General features: G+C 41.2%; 1 protein-coding gene across 1 annotated transcript in view; it reads right to left on the bottom strand.

Moving 5' to 3' along the window:
• Positions 1–8,290, bottom strand: part of CHRM3 (cholinergic receptor muscarinic 3) — a 501,021-nt gene extending 492,731 nt beyond the window's left edge. The window contains exon 1 of the mRNA XM_038398023.2: positions 7,802–8,290. The gene's annotated coding sequence lies outside the window, so the exon portion shown is untranslated. The remainder of the gene's footprint in view (positions 1–7,801) is intronic.
• Positions 8,291–19,970: the final 11,680 nt, after the last annotated feature.

The following is a 19,970-nucleotide window of genomic DNA, read 5'->3' as shown; positions in this document are numbered from 1 at the left end:
ATTGCAGCCTGGGCTATTACTCTCAAACTATCAAGCAAGCTCAAAAAACACCTATGTGCACTATGCTTGCTCTCTGAATGTTTTATAACTAATGAAAGGTCCAATAAGTGTCCTTGCATGTATAAACCAAGGTCACACATGCTGCAGAACCTTTCAACTCAACACATAGTGTCTCAGATGTAACATTGGATGGCAGACACTCATTATTTACTTACAGTTTAGAATAAATAAAAAGCACCCATGGACAAGCTCTGAATGCCCTGCAAATTAGTTAAAATTGAAAAATCAATACACAATACATTCTAATCACTCCTTCCAACAAGCAGTAGCACATATTTAAATAATAACACCCCCGCCCATCAGCTTGTACCTCACCCCACCTACCTCTCTTCAAAGATCAGACAAAACAAAATCCTAATAGGACCTGTTTTACAAAAATTGATCTTAAATACATGTGAAATTTAAAAGCTAAAACAGAACATAGAATTAATGTGTATTTGAATACACCAGAACTGTGAGTACCATACTACAATACATGACTACAATGATCTTTTTTGAGGTAGTTCTATTAAAAGTTCTCTGGAGTATTTTGAATTTTAGGCTCTTCCCCCTTCCCTGCACCCAGTTTATTCCGATATTTCAAAGCCTGTATTTCAATAAAGAATAATATGATTCTGAATTGTTTATTTCTCCATCCACTTCTGTAAAACTCTATATTTTTAAAATATAATAATAAATCCTAAAAGAGTTGGTACGCTTTTAAAAATGTTAAGTGTGATTGTTTCAGAATCTGGGGCTGCAGTTGGGAATGACTTATGAGGATTTATACATTAAATTGTCAAAAGAGTCATCAATACAGCAGATATATTTGCTTTCAGGAATTTTATGTTTAATTCCTGAGCTAGATCATACTCCTTAGATCAGGTGTTCTGAGCCCCTCTCCCCCCTCCCACAAACATGCTATAAAAACTCCACAGCCCACATGTGCCACAACATTTGGTTTTTTTGCATATAAAAGCCAGGGCCAGCATAAGGGGGTAGCAAGCAGGGTAACTGCCTGGGCCCCACACCACAGGGGGCCCCACAAAGCTAAGTTGCTCAGGCTTCGGGTGCAGCCCCAAGTGGTGGGCCTCGGAGCACCAGGCTTCAGCCCCAGGTGGTGGGGCTTTGGCTTTGTGCCTTGCGCCCCAGGCGGTCTAATGCAGCCCTTCTTGGCAGTTCCCCCTGAAACCTGCTCATGGCCCCCCAGGGGGCCTCAGACTCCTGGTTGAGAATCACTGCCTAACATCTCCATGTGGGGGGGAAAAAGGAAGGTCCTGCACTGGTCGATCTCTCCCTTCTGAGCTCCTCATGTGGAAGGAAAGAAAGATTCTGCCACCTCCGTTGTACCTTCCTCCACCACAACCAGAACCTTGCAGAGCCCTCTCTACATGGTTTGGGATGAGCTAGGAGACATGTATGTAGGGAGACTGAAAGACAAGGAGGTAACACACTGTCTACCTCTGGCTCTACAGACCTTATCTGTAAAGATTCTTCCTAGACCCCCTCAAGGCTCCAGGGGCCAATGAAAGGTCCCTGATAGCATGGCTAGTGCAGCTATGATGCCAGGTACCCAAGTAGTGGAGAGCATACACAGGGAGCCAGAGACAACAGAGAGACAGGACCTCTGCACAGAATGCCCCAGCCTAACGCAGATCCTGGGATTAGACAGCTTTCTGTAGGCAGGGTGGGGAACCCTGCCTCCCCATCAGAACTTTGTGGTGGAAATACCAGCAGAGAATCTTTAATGAGATTATTCCCCCAGAACCTGTGATGGCTTTTAAAGATGAAGCACAAAAACCCCTTCAGTAGTGCTAAATACCTGCTACTCAATTAAGGCATTGTAAAGATGATCAATTAATAGGAGTTAGACGCTGAGGTGCTTTTGAAAAACCCACTAGGTACTTATCTACATCTTTCAGACCCTAAATACATTTAAAAATCTGGCTGTCAGGGCCCAGTCCAAGAAACGCTTGCTACCAGGCATAATCTCATTAATCTGTTCAGTGAAACTATGCCTATTTGCAAGAACTACTCCTGGCACTTTATTTACAGGGTTGGACCTCTAGTGGATTTAATCATCAGTTAGTGACAATTTCCTGCTAGCATTAAAATTTGTGCCCATATAAAAATATCTATATTATGGAAGTAATAGTAGTGACTCTGTAGACAAGACTGCATTGAGATTTTTACTTAAAGGAGAACTAAACTACCATTAGGTCCCTAGTGATTAAATATTTAAATTTTCTACTATACATTATTATAGTTTCAATTTTGGTAGTGATATAGCTTTCCCCCCCACCCTTCAAAGTTTTTAAACAGAAGACAAGCAAAATGGTCATCCACCCTCTTTACACCAACTAGCGCCACCTCCCTGACAACATGAATCAGCAAACTCAGAATGAGTAGGTGATACTGTAGTAGTAGGATTTTGTTTGTATTTTCTGTAATTTAAAACAAAGGGTAAAAAATAATGAAAAAATAACGTAGCATGTATTAAATGTATTGGTGTATGATTTGATCATATCCTGCCAGCTACCCTTTTTGAATAGCAAAAAGGAATGGCCTAATGGGCTCTTTAGTAAAGATGCATCAGCCGGAATCCGTTTCTGGGCTGATTTCAAGGCAGTAACAGATGTTTTAAGGTCACTATTTTGTTGTAGAAAGAAAAGGAGTACTTGTGGCACCTTAGAGACTAACAAATTTATTAGAGCATAAGCTTTCGTGAGCTACAGCTCATTTCATCGGATCCACCAAATGCATCCGATGAAGTGAGCTGTAGCTCACGAAAGCTTATGCTCTAATAAATTTGTTAGTCTCTAAGGTGCCACAAGTACTCCTTTTCTTTTTGCGAACACAGACTAACACGGCTGCTACTCTGAAACCTGTTATTTTGTTGTAGGTTTAGCATTTTAAAATAAGTAAAAGAATGCCATGAGTGTTTTCTTGTGCACTGCAATTTAATGTTCCTGTTCAAAATGTTCTGTGTAAATTAATTCTGTTTTGTGTATAAATGAGGAATGTAAGTGTTAAAAAAGAAATGTGAAGGCCAGCGCTGAACCAGATGTATGAGAAAGGAACCAGAAACAGGTGCCAGGAGGCTGCAACACGCCCCTATTGAAATGTCAGAGGAGTGCAAATTATCAACTCTAAAAATAAAACAGGCACCTATCGATGGGAACAAAATAGCTATAATAAAAAAATAATTAAACAAACAAGTATGCATCAAACAATCATTACAGCATGATGGTGCAAAACTCATTGGTCCCAATGAAGGAAAATCACTATATAAACAGGGGGCCTTGCCATAAAACTTTGGGTTTGTCCTGTCAAGACTTCCCTGAAGCATCATGTCATAACCAATGGAACTCGGCTCCTCCCTACCAATGATCAACCTAGCTGGCCACTATGTTGATCCAGACTCTGGACTGGTAACTATAACATCGACTGGCGGGACTGTATGTGTGTGCGTGCGCGCGCATATGCTAATTGTTGCATCTTTAATAAATGTGGCGTATTGCCTTTTGTCCTGAAAAAGATCCCATGTGCTTCTTATTAGCATAACAATACAACTTCACCCCTCCTCATTTTCATATACACTGGCTATTTTGGGAGAGTAGTTGTACTGATTTCTACTCAGTAGGGCATGGTCTGACCCTCCACTTACAGAACCTATAAACAATAATTGTGTCCAAAAAAAGCTATTAAAATTGATGCATTTATTTTTCCTTCCTATTAAAAAAAACAAACAAACACATGCTGGAGTAGTCTATGCTCCTGTGAGAGTGTGGCATCCATAACTCCTACTTAAAAAACAAAAACAAAACCCACACTTATTTCAGTTTATGTTCTATAATACTCAGAATGTGTAGAGCTTATTATATAGTATTATTACTCAGCATTTTGAGAAGTAGGGCTACCCTCTCTTCTAGTCCCTTTGTTAAAACGCACACTTTTTTTGATTAAAAGCTAGTAGAATAAATTCATTAAATACTTTGCTGGACACTGGCCCACAGCACAACCACCATACAGTTTGATACAACCAACACTATTGAACAGAAGAGAGAAAAATATTGCCAAGTCAGGAATAAAATTAGCAGAGATGTTGAGAAAAACTTGCACAGCTATAAGCTACAGGTAGTGTTATTAATATTTCACTTTGTGAATACAAAAGTTTACAAAACACCTGTGGATATGTATCATGTATTCAGAAGTCTCATGCTGTGTGAATTTCATGAAAATATGGTTGTAGAATGATCCACCCTTCAATAACAGTTTTTCTTATTCAAATTATTCCCTATTTTATAGCATGAACACATTACAAACTATTCTCTAGCTAAAAGATTACTAATATCACTGGTAACAGTGGTAACAAATAAGCTATTATTTTAATTAGATTATATAATTAAAGATAGCATCAGTTTATTTACACACAGAGATTAGAGCCTCTATCACGGTCATATGCCTCACAGATCACTTATCTCATCCTGAAGTAATCTGCTCAGAACACAAGCCATCTTTATTGCAAATGGTTCATTATTTCTTAGCAGTCATGGTCTTAATGTCAATCAAGTCATTTTGGTTGTAGTGAAGGGGTTCTCAGGCTTTTTTTTAATAGAGTCAACCATATCTTAATATAGTTGTAAATGTGAGGGAAGGTGATCTAGAAGGCAATCACATAATATCATTGTGACTATTACAGCAGTTGCCTAAGTGAAAAGTAATTGTGCGTTTGTAAGATGTCTTTCAATGCAATTTATCTGCTGGAAACAAGGATGGAAAGCACCACGTGATTAGCCAGTTATTTTCCTCACTGAAAATTTTGTCTATATAATCATTTCAGTATTAGGTCCCAAGTTTGGTTCTGCCAATGCTTATAATATATCAGGCTAGAACAAAATATTCAGTTGTAATTAAAGGGAGCAAGAATACTTCTAAAGTTATGATTGTTTCTTTAAAACTAGAAAAGAGTTTCATAGATGGAAAGTTTATCTGCTTGGAAGTATTGTCCAAGGTGAATGAATCTTCAATACTTAACACATCTGATAAACTGTAGTTTTAGGTATAACACTTTATTTGCAATTTTCAATCATATGATCATGATCGGTTCTGGGAATAGAACTGTAGAATACATATTCTACTCCAACCAGTTGTCTATATAGTAGAACAACATAAAATTTCAGTTCCATGCAATACAACAGATTGCATTTGGATGTTATTTTATACAAAGGAAATAACATTCTGGAAGGTGTTGAGTTAATATGAATGTATTTTCAGACAGATGAATGTTTCTGAATGTACATGTTACAACATTTTCTACTGTAAATGGAGGATACATTACTTCAAAATCAAAACCAACTTGCCTAGACACAAGCCAAATATTGCCCAAGCCTGATCCAATATGAAAGAACATAAAATTGAATTTCAGGGTGCGGTGCCAAAGGGCATTAAGCTTAAAAAGCATAACCAAAATGGGAGGCATAAAAAGTTACCACCTGCATTGATGAAATCTCAGTAGCTAAAAGCAAACCAAATATGTTAAATTAGTATCTGCCAGGATTATGCTGTTAGTTGCTACTATCATCCAATAAGATTTTAATATTCCAAACAGGTTAGGAGGATGAGTTTTAATATTTCAATTCAATTTAACAAATTGTTCAAAGAGAATCCAAGTTACCCAGTTAACAATGGTACAACACTAGAGTCAAAACGCATTGTTTTTACTGAATGACATCAAGAACTGTAAGAACTACAAGGTAACCAAAAACACTTACATAACTGATCATATTGAGATTTATATATTCCTTTTTAAAAAGGAAAAAAAACAAACATTTCAGTACAATACATCAGAAGATCCTGAAACACCACTTCCATGCCACTAAGAATTGCTACCGTACAAGTAACCAGTATGCTTGAATGCTGAGGCACATTTTTTGAAAGCTACAACATTGGCTTCCATTATGGAAATAACAGTATTTCATACTGTAGTTCAGTTCCAACACAACTTAAGCAAACTAAACATTATGTCTGATTAAACATACAGATGCAAACAAAATCAGACCATAGCACATTATTCACTGCCTTTGATGTCTAAAGAAGTGATGAGCATTATGGTAGACACAGGGTGAGATAGCAAAGCAATATGTCAAAAAAAATACCATCGAAATGAAAGCAACCCCACAACACACCCACAAACAGCCATTCTAGTTTTTAATTATTAAATATTTTAAGCAGCATTTGAGGTTGTATTTTACATGTCTATGGCTACTTCTATATATGGAGAATACAGATAACGATTTGGATTTGTGCTTTACAAAAGAGGGACAGAAAATGAGAAAGTAATCCCAGGCAATGAGAACTCTTTCGGTCAGTAAAGAAACTAGCACGGTGAGATATATAGCCCAGTGTATATTAACATATTTGAGTTTCTATGTTCATAGATTTAAACACTATTCAGTTCTCACGGTGAACTACACTTTTTAAAAGTAAATACTTGGGATCTATTTTAAACACTTGCAGTGTTGATATTATATTTGGCACAACACACCCTGCCCACAAATCTCCCAGAACTTATTTTGCCTGAAAACCTAGACTTAAAAAGACGCCAATAAAAAAGCAGAACATGGGTAAATTCGTAGAATGAGAATCATTATCGAAGAGAACAAGATTTAAAGACCAATTCGCCACTGACGAGGTCAAGCGGCAGGAGTAAATCGTAGTGCGCCTGAAGCCTTCATAAATCCCTGAAAGATTTATATCCTAACCACCCGTCGCTGCCAGGGTAAGCGCAGGTTGCGCTTCTGCAACCGGGAGAGAGACTCTGACACAGGGGCTATTTGAAAGGCGGCCGCGGCTGTCCTCTTAAAGCGCCCAAACAATAACCTCGCCACCGAATTAGTCACCAGCATGCGCGGGTCCCCTCAGCCTATACCTTCCCACAGCCAGGGGTGACCGTTTAGTCACTGCAAAGGAGAAAAGCTGCAGAAACGTACCGGCGCCCCCGATCGCGGATCAGAGCGGGCCCCGTGCGTAAAATCCCTGCCGTGGGGCGTTCCGGGAGAATTCGACACCTCCGCATAGGCGTTTTCAGAGGGGCAGCCACACGAAACGTTACTGCTCCGCATCAACTCCTAGCCGGACTTTGCCAGGTGTCTGATTGGGATGCAGTTCCGCCCCCGCGGACCTTTGGCATTTACTCTCCAACAGAAGCGAGGCGAAGCGTCTGCCCCGCACTTGGATCACATTGCCGAGAGACCCAGGGCCACGTCCCCCCCCCCCACCCAGGGCCTTGACCTAGGTGTGCAAGTGTCTGGAGCTGGATGCGCCCCCCACGCTGCCCCGTGGGATCAGACTGGGTGGGCAGCGGGGAGAGGAAGGCGATGCAATAGGCTCTAAGGCAAACAAACAGCAACAGCGAGTCCGTCCGTCCGTCCCCCCCCCCCCCCCCCGCAGCCCTCGGAGAACGGCCCCACGCCTTCTCCCGCCGTCAGCGCGGTGATGGAAAGCCTGGAGCTCCCTTCTAGGGCTCTACTCGCGCTCACATCGACACACTCCCCCCCCCCCCCCCCAGTGGCAGAGCGGGCGGGAAGCCGTCACGGCGGCCCCAGGGCAAACCTCGGTTCCTTCCTCGACTTGCCTTGCCCCCTCCTTCCCCCCAGACTGACTTTACCAAAAACTTTCGCCCAGGGGGGTAACCCGCGCGGCGCGCCCGGGCTCTCTCCGCGGCCGCTTCTGCACGACAGCGCGCGGGGTCCGCGCTCACCTGGCTGCCCAGGTGCCTCTGATGAGCGACCTCCTCCTCGCCCGCAGCGCCAGGGCGTCCAGCTCCCGCCGCTCCCCGCTGAATCCGGCGCGACCTGGGAGCCGGCTCCTCACGGGAAACGGAGGCCAAGCGGCCGGTATATCCCCTGCGGGCGGCGCTGCTCGGGGGGCACGTCGCACCCCTACCGCCCGCAGAGCGGGAGCAGCAGCAGCAGCAGCAGCAGCTGCTTTCCTCCCGCCCGGAGCAGCAGCAGCACCTGTGCCCGGGCAGCGGCAGCGCCACCTCCCGTCCCTCACGTTCTTCTCCCGCGCTCCGAGCCGGGCGCCCCGCTGCAGCCCCTCCACACGGCGAAGCCGCCGGCGCTCCGCCGAGTGCCGGAATGTCTTGAGCTGCCGCTTCAGCAGCTTCCCCCCCCGCCGCCGCCGAGCCGCGCCGCGCCGCGCAGGGACCCAGCGCTCCGGCAGCTCGCAGACGCTCCGCTCATTGGCTCGCCCGCCGCTGACCTCACGGGAGCCGCTCACGCCCACCGCCGGCCTCGCCGAGGGATTCTTTATTATAGGGGCGCCCGCTAGCGCTGCGCGCCCTCAGTTGCGGGGACCCGCACACGGGCAGTTCCGGCTTCGCTCCCCACGCTTGGGCTCCTGCCCACTCCAGTCTAGCCCAGTCCGCGCTCCAGCTCCAGTCCAGTTTTGTTTTGTGTTTTCTTTTTTCCCGCTCACCTGCTGCGCTCCACGCCAGCCCCCTGGCTAGCTGTGCCCCGGCCCTGTGCAGCTCCACTCCAGTTATTTCCAAGACTCTTCTCCTTCCCCTCTAATTCCCTTCTTCCCCACTCCATGCTGCTCCAAGAATTCCTGGGTCATTCTTTTGCTTTATACTCAGTTCCTGGTCGCTGCCAATCGCACTCCAACCTATTCTCTCTCCTCTTTTCTGTTCTGGTCCACTCCAGCTCCGTTTAACCAATGCTATTTCCAACTCCTTTCGAATTTATCCCAAATTCACTCTGTGCCCACCTCTCCCATTATTCTGATTTTAATCTGTTCCAGTTCCATTCCACGTGCTCCATCCACTCCATTCTAATTGTACTACTCCTTTTTTTCCTTTCGGTTCTATTTCATGTCCATTCTACTCCATTTTTATTCCATTTCAACTGCATCTTGTTCCTTTCTTTCGATTCTTATTCTATTGAAAGTCTGTTGATTCCCATACCCATTCCAATTCTATTCCAATTCTGGTTCTGTTATTTAGTGTCCTAGCACAGTAGTGCATGGAGGCCCCAAATAAGGGATCCATAAACACACTGAAATGTTGTTTTCCTGCCCTAACCAGTTTAAATGCAAGTATAAATCGACTGACAAAAGCTGAATACATCAAACAGAGAGGATGGAAGCAATGGGGGCACATGTGAAATTGTGGTGATTAGTGCAATAAGCAGCATTTACAACCCTCCAACTGCATTATTTTTATTATATATATAAAGTTTGTATGGCAAGGTATCATTCCCAGAGGATATTTTAATACATTTACCAAATAGTCACTGTATCATTACATTTTAAGAGTACAAAAGTACCCAAAGATAAAATCAACAACATTTTGATTTGAGGGTTTTTTTTATCAAACAAATAAAACAATAAAAATGATGTTTGTGAAGTGAAATTACATAGGGAAATACTCCACTAATCCATACTAAGGTGTTTTTTTCTGTCTTTGTTTCTCATTGGCCTTTTTATTTTTTTAAATTAAAATACATGAATAGTTATTGGTGAAGATTGGGTACTGCATAAGTATAATAGCTTATTTTCTATTGCTTTCTAAATACACCTCTATAATACCATACATTCATAACATACATCTATTCATATATCATATACTCCTTACTGTGGAATAAAGCAATATGGATTCAATACCTATTATTTTGGTCAAAGATTCTTTTAAGCTGTCTCCATCTTTCAGATGAACAAGATAGTTTATAATGCCACAAGGAGTCAAATATGGATTTACATATAGTTAATACCAATTATAACAAGTTGAAAGGAACCAATAATGTGTATTAGATAAAAATCTACATTTTTGAAGACCCTACAAATACACATGCTAGCATGTTATAATATATTACAGTCTCATAACTTCCTTAATTGATTAACTCTGCGATGAAAGAAAAACAAATTACACCCTAAAGTTGTCTCAGTAGGAAGGAAGTTCAGGATTAAAACACTTTCTAACTAGGCTCTATACATTACTTAATCTGAAGTTGCTATGGCAGTAAGATACAACAGGGTGTGTCTTATTTGTCCAGTAATACATACGTGTCCATTAGTACATGCAAGGCACAAGGCCACAAGCCAAGTATCTTCATTCGCTTGAGACATATATTAATGGGACAATAAAATACTCTGTGGTTGTCTTAATGCTTTAGTAATAATTGACAGTTATTTAGTGACTTTACCCAAACATGGTCAGATCATAGTGTTAGGCGATCAGGGTCAAATATTACACTGATTTCTGAATTGCAGAGTAGAAATGGGGTTTCTGCGTATAGTAGGTGAGGTAGCATATATCATATGAAACACAAAATGTTTAACTTCTCAAGCAAGTTGAGGTTAGTTTGGCATTAACAGTGAATTTATCTTCTAGGGAAGCTTGGGGCTGGGAAACAAGTGCTGCGATGACAGATCTTCCTGACAGAAAATATACACAATAAGTTTAATTTCGGAATTAAACTCGTATTTAAGGATCTCAGAGACCTTTATAAACAATTAATAGATTGTGAAACTGAGATAAAACAAGGTGAGGTTGTCTTGCTCAAACTCAAAAAGGAGAGACAGTTATAGAACCTAGAGCTACTGAGTTCCAGTCCTGTGTTTTAGTCACAGACTGTCCATCCCCATATCATGCAGGATCACATAAATAAATGCACAATGTGTCTAGTAGCTATTATTTCCTTTCTAGCTTCATTTCTTCTCTAACATCTTCTCTATGGCTTTCCTTACCCCTATATCTTATTCTGCCTTGTCTACCACTTTCACCTCAACCTGTTTTTTAGTGCCCCACATTTCATTTGTTGTCTTTTGCTTTTCTTCACTTTCCTTCCCTTTATAAACTATTTAAAAAATACATTTCCCTGTCATCTGAACTGCAAAATTGCTACCAAGTCATCCTTCTTCACATAATGATAAGTGGAATCAATTAACTGGTGTCAGAAAACATTGTCCAGATGCTAAGAAAGTGATATTTTGAAAACACATTGGGCAAACATAATGAATCAGCTGTGTGGCACAGCAATTACAAGCATTTGAAATGATAGTGAAAGACTTTTGAGCGGCTAAACAGCTAGAAATGTGAACACTATGGGTGCTGGATTTTTTCACGGGATCACAGGTAAAATATTTTGTTGGTGAGCAGAGAATGCAGCACAGACTTTTTTTCAATTGTATAATAGTCTGTAGGACAAAAGTCTTCATTTCTTTTTCTGCTTGGAAAACTGGGGACATCTCCATAGGACAGAAAGAAGTTTGCATGTTTCTATAAACAGAGAGAAGATTCTTATCTTCTAGATAGTAGACCAACATGCTGAGTTTCTGGAAGATGCTATAAAGTGCATATCCCAAACCCAAATAAGGTACATAAAATTGAATGACAGGTGTCAGAATAGCAGCCATGTTAGTCTGTATCCGCAAAAAGAAAAAGAGTACTTGTGGCACCTTAGAGACTAACAAATTTATTTGAGCTTAAGCTTTCGTGAACTACAGCTCACTTCATTGGATGGTGCTGTCATCATCATGAATAAGTTGGAATATGAACAAGAGACTGCTAGGCAGCTCTCTAACTCCACATTCTACAGGCCATTATCCTCTGATCCCACTGAGGAGTACCAAAAGAAACTACACCATCTGCTCAAGAAACTCACAGGAAAAGCACAGGAACATATCTGTGCAGACACATGCCTAGAACCTGACCAGGGGTATTCTATCTGCTTCCCAAGATCCATAAACCTGGGGATCCTGGACACCACATCATCTCAGGCATTGGCACCCTGACAGCAGGATTTGTCTGGCTATGTGGACTCTCTCCTCAGGCCCTACTATGCTACCACCACTCCCAGCTATCTTCAAGATACCACTGACTTCCTGAGGAAACTACAATCCATCGGTGATCTTCCAGAAAACGCCCTCCTGGCCACTATGGATGTAGAAACCCTCTATACCAACATTCCACACAAAGATGGACTACAAGCTATCAGGAACAGTATCCCCAATAATGTCATGGCAAACCTGGTGGCTGACCTTTGCGACTTTGTCCTCACCCATAACTATTTCACATTTGGGGACAATATATACCTTCAAGTCAGCAGCACTTCTATGGGTACCTGCATGGCCCCACAGTATGCTAACATTTTTATGGCTGACTTAGAACAACGCTTCCTTAGCTCTCATCCCCTAACACCACAACTCTACTTGCGCTACGTTAATGACATCTTCATCATCTGGACCCATGGAAAAGAAGCCCTTGAGGAATTCTACCATGATTTCAACAATTTCCATCCCACCATCAACCTCAGCCTAGACCAATCCACACAAGTGGTACATTTCCTGGACGCTACTATACTAATAAGCGATGGTCACATAAACACCTCCCTATACCGGAAACCTACTGACTGCGATACTTACCTACATGCCGCCAGCTTCCATCCAGGATACACCACACGATCCATTGTCTACAGCAAAGCTCTAAGATACAATCGCATTTGCTCCAACCCCTCTGACAGAGACAAACACCTACAAGATCTCTATCAAACATTCTTAAAACTACAATACCCACCTGCTGAAGTGAAAAAAAACAGATTGACAGAGCCAGAAGAGTACCCAGAAGTCACCTACTACAGGACAGGCCCAACAAAGAAAATAACAGAACGCCACTAGCCATCCCCTTCAGCCTCCAACTAAAACCGCTCTAATGTATCATCAAGGATCTACAACCTACCCTCAAGGACGACCCATCACTCTCACAGATCTTGGGAGACAGGCCAGTCCTTGCTTACAGACAGCCCCCCAACCTGAAGCAAACACTCCCCAGCAACCACACACCACACAACAAAAGCACTAACCCAGCAACCTATCCTTGCAACAAAGCCCGTTGCCAACTGTGTCGACATATCTATTCAGGGGACACTATGATAGGGCCTAATCACATCAGCCACGCCATCAGGGGCTCGTTCACCTGCATATCTACTAATGTGATATATGCCATCATGTGCCAGCAATGCCCCTCTGCCATGTACATTGGCCAAACTGGACAGTCTCTATGCAAAAGAATAAATGGACACAAATCTGACATCAGGAATCATAACATTCAAAAACCGGTAGGAGAACACTTCACTGCTCTGGCCACTTAGTAAAAGATTTAAGGGTGGCAATTTTGCAACAGAAAAGCTTCAAAAATAGACTCCAAGGAGAAACTGCTGAGCTTGAATTTATATTCCAACTAGATACCATTAACGTGTGTTTGAATAGAAAATGGGAGTGGCTGGGTCATTACACATATTGAATCTATTTCCTTAAGTTAAGTATCCTCACACCTTCTTGTCAACTGTCTAAATGGACCATTTTGATTATCACTACAAAAGTTTTTTTCTCCTGCTGATAATAGCTCATCTTAACTGCCTCTCACAGTTTGCATGGTAACTTCCAACTTATCTGTATGTATATCTATATCTTACTATATGTTCCATTCTATGCATCTGATGAAGTGGGCTATAGCCCACGAAAATTGAATGAGGCATACAAAATGAAGAAAACAAATGTAATGAGTTATAAAGACTCCCAGTGCCAGTCTAGAAGTGCAAGAAAGAAATCAGCACAGAGCTCCCCAATTATTCACTGTTGCCAAGTGTGTCTATGTGTACATGTGTTATTCAGATAACAAATGTTATATTCAATAGGACACCACAATGTACTATTCAGCTGTAGGGTACTTCCTTTTTATCATATAAATGTTCACATGGTTTGAAAGAGATTCAGGACATCAGGACACTTCTGCATTAGTCAGACTGTAAAAGGTACATATTTAATGCATCATTATGCAACTCCAACGTGTCATAAGATTTCTGCAAACCAGGGAATGAATGCTCAGTGGAATTTATCCTATTGCAGAAAGAAACCCTTATGCAAGAGCAGAAAAATAGAATATCACTTCAGTGAAAGCTAGATCAATGGCCCTGACAGATTGAGTAGCTCATAGTAAAGCATTTTTAATCACCTGTCATGCTCCAGAATTGCTTTTCAATGATTGCAAAAGCAGGACAAGGAAAACATTTTTCCTTTTTCACCTTCCTCTGTAAATCACAGTCCTCTTTTCAAAATCAGGTGACCAAGAAGAGGGAGCCCTTGTCCAAAAAATTGGAGATACTTTTCTAGTCTGATCACGAGTCTCAGAGTTTGAAGAAATGGAAGGCAATCAACCAGCTATAAATGATGTTACAATGATAAAGAAACTCTCCCAGAATCATGCAGGTAAATGTGAGAGGCAAATTATATTGCTCAGCATAAAGCCCAAGCATTTAAGAGATCCAAAGCATTTTGACTCCACAACTTCACCCAATTATTCAGATCTAGTAAAGTGCAGAGTTTAAAACAGATGATATTTTAATTGATTTTCAAGGTGAACAGCCACTAGCTGTAATAGTAAACATTTGGCAACTTTCATTAGAGGGCCTCTGCACTTTTTTAAACATTCATTGCATATGAAGACTAAGACCCAATGGTATTTATGTATTTAACTCCCCTTGAAATAATTGAAATACCTTTGAGGATCTGGGCCTAAATGACTTGCCCAAGGTCACACCGGAAGTCTGTGGCAGAGCTAAGTATTGAAATCAGATCATTGTTAGATTTTTAAGGCCCTTTGATCTCTTTTCCAGTATCTAAAACTTTTGATATTTATAGAACTAAAATGTACACAATGTTGTTAAGTTTACTTTTGAGGTAATAATAAAATATTAACAAATTTAGCACTTATATCACACTTTCCATCTTTGGTGAACATTGCTCAGCTAACTGTTAACCACTGGTATTCATAATTGAACAGAAACTCACAGAAGCTGAACTCTTGCATTTGTTTTTGAACAGCAGCTGAGATCTAGCATTTCACAGGATTAAAGATAGTTTTACTGTTTCACTTGAACAAGAAGCAAATGATGCAATGATTTAAAGACTGAAATAGAATGTTAACAAGAATAAAATGAGATTATCACAAAATTAACTAAGGGTCTTATTGATCTTGTTCTGAGATGTGCAGTCCTACCCTAGGCCCCGATCCTTCAAACGCTTATGCACATGCTTAACTTTATGCACAGTGAGGAGTCCTATTGAAGTAAAGGGGAATACTCGTGTGTAAAGTTACAATATGCCTAAGCCCTTGCAAGATCATGGTCTTTACATTGTAGTATTTCAAGACTTCCCCTTGCTGCCCACTACTCCCCCTTTGAGAACTGCTAGCATTGTCTTTATCAATAATGTTACAAATAGTTTTTTTCAGGACAAATACTAGCACAACTCAGAAACAGGAGTTATGTGGGAGGTTTCTTTCATTGCAAAAATGCATGAAATTATGAACATTAATTCAAGAACTATCATTTTTCAAGGGAAGCCATTAAAATGCATTTCCCCCTGCAAGGATGCAGAGCAGCAAGATCCAAAAGAAGAAGGAGGGGTGGGAGGGAAGCCACAATATCTAAGAATCTTCAAGAAATCCTGGCCCCAACACTACAGATCTCCGCTGAGATGGGGTTGGAGGGTGTCTCTCCCTCAATCTCATTCAAGACCCCAACCCCAACTGTGGAAGAATAGCTGAGATTTGGTTGTGTTACCATTGACTGCTGGCATTGTGCCCTCCTCGGAGGACCACATAACACATATGATGATTTAATACTGCTTCAAGCAGCATATATAATCATGGATTATGTCTGTTTTCTAATTATAGAATTCAAACAAGAGAGGAAAAAGAGGGGATTTTGCCACCCTCCCCAAAGACCTAAGCTCCCTTTCTATCTGTGCAGACTATTTTATAGAGCAGGAGATGAATTGTCTTCTGATAGTTTCACCTCCCACCCTACACAGAGCTTTTCTGTAGGATTTCCACATTTTTTTCTCCTCCTCACAGCTGACTGGATCATGTAGGCTAGTGTAAGTGAGAATATATCCTGTAGGGTGAATTCGAATTGCACTCCAGCTGTTTGCTATCCCAGAAGTATTCTGAGACATCTCAGGGAACCAATCACTAACACAATATAAGTAATGAGCCTGAAACATGCAATACAGCAAGAGTTAATTAGCTACCACCTACAGTAGGAAAGGGAAAGTGTCTGTGTTTAACACAAATGATTGAAATCCCAAGCCTTCTCCAGCCCAGATCTCTCCTTCTAAAAAGCATGAATGGGGTTGCTTGATTTTATAAGTTCAAAGCCAGAATGAAGCTGTGATGTTGCACCCCATAATGCTTTATAGAAATATGCTTATGAGTGTAAATATGACATAACTGGAGTATGTTTTATGCTAGATATGCCATGTAAAATATCTCTGCAAAGGTTATGATCTACTGAATATATTCATCTTATTTGTATGCATGTATCATTTTTGTATTTGAAATCATGAATATCGGCTATTTGTTTGATTCTAAGTAGCCTCAGTGAAGTATTTGGTCAGCTTCTTGAGAAAGAACTATTATCAGTAAGTGCCCAATCAAGAAACACTTAACTGACAACGAACTTTAGAAGACACCAGTCCACATCTGAGCTTCCCTGGGAATGTTCAAACTAATATGAAAAGAATGGCGTTGGCCCACAAAAAGCTGAATCATTCATAGACATGTGACTTGCCCAGGTGGCTAGAGACCCCATCTGGTGGCTGTGATGTTGCACGAGAGAAAGAGGATATAAAAGGCCCTGAAGACCCCTTCATTTGGTCTTCAGCTGGCTCAGAAGATAGCCTCTCCATCCCAAAGAGATGCCTGAAAGAAACTGGAACAAAGGACAGTAACTACCGAGATGTGTGTGATTGCTGGACCCAGACTAGGAGTAAGTCTAGTCTGTAAAAAAAAAAAAGCTTCTTGGAACATCTGAGGGTGAGATTTACCTGACTTTAGTTTCTTAGTGTATTAGGCTTAGACTTGCGTGTTTTATTTTATTTTGCTGGTAACTTACTTCATTCTGTCTGTTATTACTTGGAACCACTTAAATCCTACTAGATTTAATAAAATCACTTTTTACTTATTAATTAACCCAGAGCAAGTAATTAATTCCTGGGGAAGCAAACAGCTGTGCATATCTCTCTATCAGTGTTATAGAGGGCAAACAATTTATGGCTTTACCCTGTATAAGCTTTATATAGAGTAAAATGGATTTATTTAGGGTTTGGCTCCTATTGGGAACTGAGTGTTGGAGACAGGAGCACTTCTTAAGCTGTTTTCAATTAAGCCTACAGCTTTTGAGGGCTGTGGTTCAGACCTGGGCCTGTGTTTGTAGCAGGCTAGTGTGTCTAGTTCAACAAGGCAAGGTACTGAAGTCCCAAACTGCCAGGGAAAACGGGCTCAGAGATAGTCCCAGCACATCAGGTGGCAGTCCCCAGGGTGTTTCTGTGACCCAACCTGTTACAGAAGGATCTTTTCATATGCTTTCTGTCAGTTGGCCATAGTGTCCTTTTATGGGTAATTCACAACAAATTATTTTCCAATTCTCAAGTGCAGAGGAAAATACAAATATTCTGCTTGCATGTCAGCAGGGCACTGTAAACAGGAAAGCAGCAGGAAAGACACTCCTGCTTGGAACACTCTGAGATTAACAGTGAAGAAGTTACTTGGCCCTTATTTTCAGAAGCATAAGCACTAACTAATTAGCACAGCTCTCCCGTGAGTTATAATAGGTGCTCTCTGACAATAGCACTGTGGTTTAGCAGTCTAAGAAGATTCTTGCATTAAGGTGAGACTACCCAGCGGGGAGGTTGATTCTGTATGATTGGGGAACATCTGTTTCTAACGTTTGCTTTGGGAGTGGGGAAGGGCATCAAAAATCATCATGGCTTACAATCAGTTAATATTTGTGAAGAACTTTGAGCTCCCTGAAAAAAGCTGATATCTAGTATGTGCCATTTATGAGTGCAGAGGTTGGTTTTTTTAAGCTAGCAGCACACTGAATTTTAAAAGAATCCTGTACTCCAGGTTCAGAAATGAAGATTCTTTTTTCATATGTGTCAGCATCAGACAGACTCTCAACAATGGAGCAGATAATGGATTCCATATGCATGTGTGCCTAGGTACCTTGTTCATGACTGTACTTGCACACACACCAAAGGTCAAAAGACAGACTTGTACATGTTTCTGTGGTGTCCCTATAAAAGGTCTTTTTCTTCAGTGATTGGAAAATGATCAGTGCTTCCAAATATGAAAAGATCCATTAAGTCAGGGACATTTTTAGGTATACAGTACGGGGCGGAGGGGGGGTGTATGGCGGGGGGGAGGGGGCAGGTCAATGTTTATAAATCCTTCCAACAAACCTTACACACTTGCTAAGGGAAACCAGAAATTTGACCCAAATGCTGTTCCCTAGAGCATTCTAACTGCAGTTTAACCTAACCTCAACATAACCTTGCATTTTATTATTTAGCATCTCTCACATCTGCTCATGGTGCTTCTCTCTCAAAACACTGTGCACGTAACATTATCTAGACAGCAATTATTAGCAGGGGACTCACCTTAGCTGTATCATTTGAAAGACGAGAGAGTGAAGATATATGCAGGTTGGAGTTTTTTGTTGTTTTGTTTTTCCTTTGAATCCTTAGTGTTTTTTAAGAGGGCAAGCAGATGATTATGCAGATACTTATGTGAATATATTATCAACCAAGGTTAGACATGAAAGACACTAACAAACAGAGGATTCCATTGCTTGTATTTTGTAAGTGTTTGATTTCATGCTTATTTGAAGCCAGGGCCTAAAAATGTACATTGATAGCGATGCAACGGTATGCAGTTAAATAAAAATATTCAGTGATGTAGCAGGAATCTACAAATTAGTACAAATCAACTGATATATTGAATGCTTAAAAAAAAAAAAACTTAAATTATTGGTATCACCGCTGACATCAACTTTCTTCCCTAATGTGATTTGGGGTTTCTATAAAAGCAACCAAACCAGAAATGTAGGCCTTTAAGTACGTGGATAGGAATTATAGAAAGCAAAAGTTCAGACAGTGACATTGTTGATGGAATGAAGTTTTACAGGATAGCAAGGATTAAATAAATATATCCCCTGATTTTTAAAGGAGTCTCGGCCTAGCAGCCTTCAACTTTATATCTGCCATTTTATGCCCACTCTTGCAGATATAAACATTAGAATTTAGTCCACGGTGGTTTACTCCTTGTCCATTTTGATGTTTCTACAGATTTTTTGGGCATTGTGTTTCCACGTGGAATGACAGGGAAACAAAGCAGACTTTGACAGCTCCAAAGAACTCCTTGTAATGTGAATTTTAGCATGCAAGCTGACCAAAATCAATATGATTTTGGAGAATATCAATATGTTGTACTGTATTGGGTATATTGTTGAATGCAGTGGATTATAAAATCCCTTTTGGTAAATCATCATTTATTCATACCTGTGCCAGTGTGAAAGAAACAGCCCAACGAGAGCAGTTAATTAAGGGTGAGTGGAGAAGAGTATCCTAATTATATCAGCCCCCTTAATATGGAACCCCTAAGGGGGAGCATACAAAAGAAACCGGGTACAGACTGCACTAGCAGCATTTATTCCCTTAATTCTTCTACCCACTATATAGGAGAGATAGTGACCTTTCTTTAGAAGAAGAATTCCCTACTGTTCTGAATTTGTGCTAGATGTGAGGGAAACCAATGTACTCATTTCCAGCCAAGTTAGAAACCTATAAGTGGGCCTGTTGTGGGGTGGTCACCTGCTCCAGCCTTAAAGGGCTTAAAATAGCCCAGGAGAAAGCTGTGGCGGGGAGCAAGCAGTTCCCAGGCTGATTAGGGTGTGGCCACAGCCGAGCCTACTTCCCCCAATCAGGGCTCAGCTGGTCCTTATAAGAGAGTCTCCCCCATTTGTGGAGGGAGATAAGCCTGGCTGCTGGGGAGCATCCCAGAGTACCTGAGGTGGAGCAGGGCTGGGGGA

Source organism: Dermochelys coriacea, chromosome 3, assembly GCF_009764565.3.
Source record: "Dermochelys coriacea isolate rDerCor1 chromosome 3, rDerCor1.pri.v4, whole genome shotgun sequence".
Lineage (NCBI taxonomy): Eukaryota > Metazoa > Chordata > Testudines > Dermochelyidae > Dermochelys > Dermochelys coriacea.
This window is presented reverse-complemented; position numbering and strand designations above follow the sequence as displayed.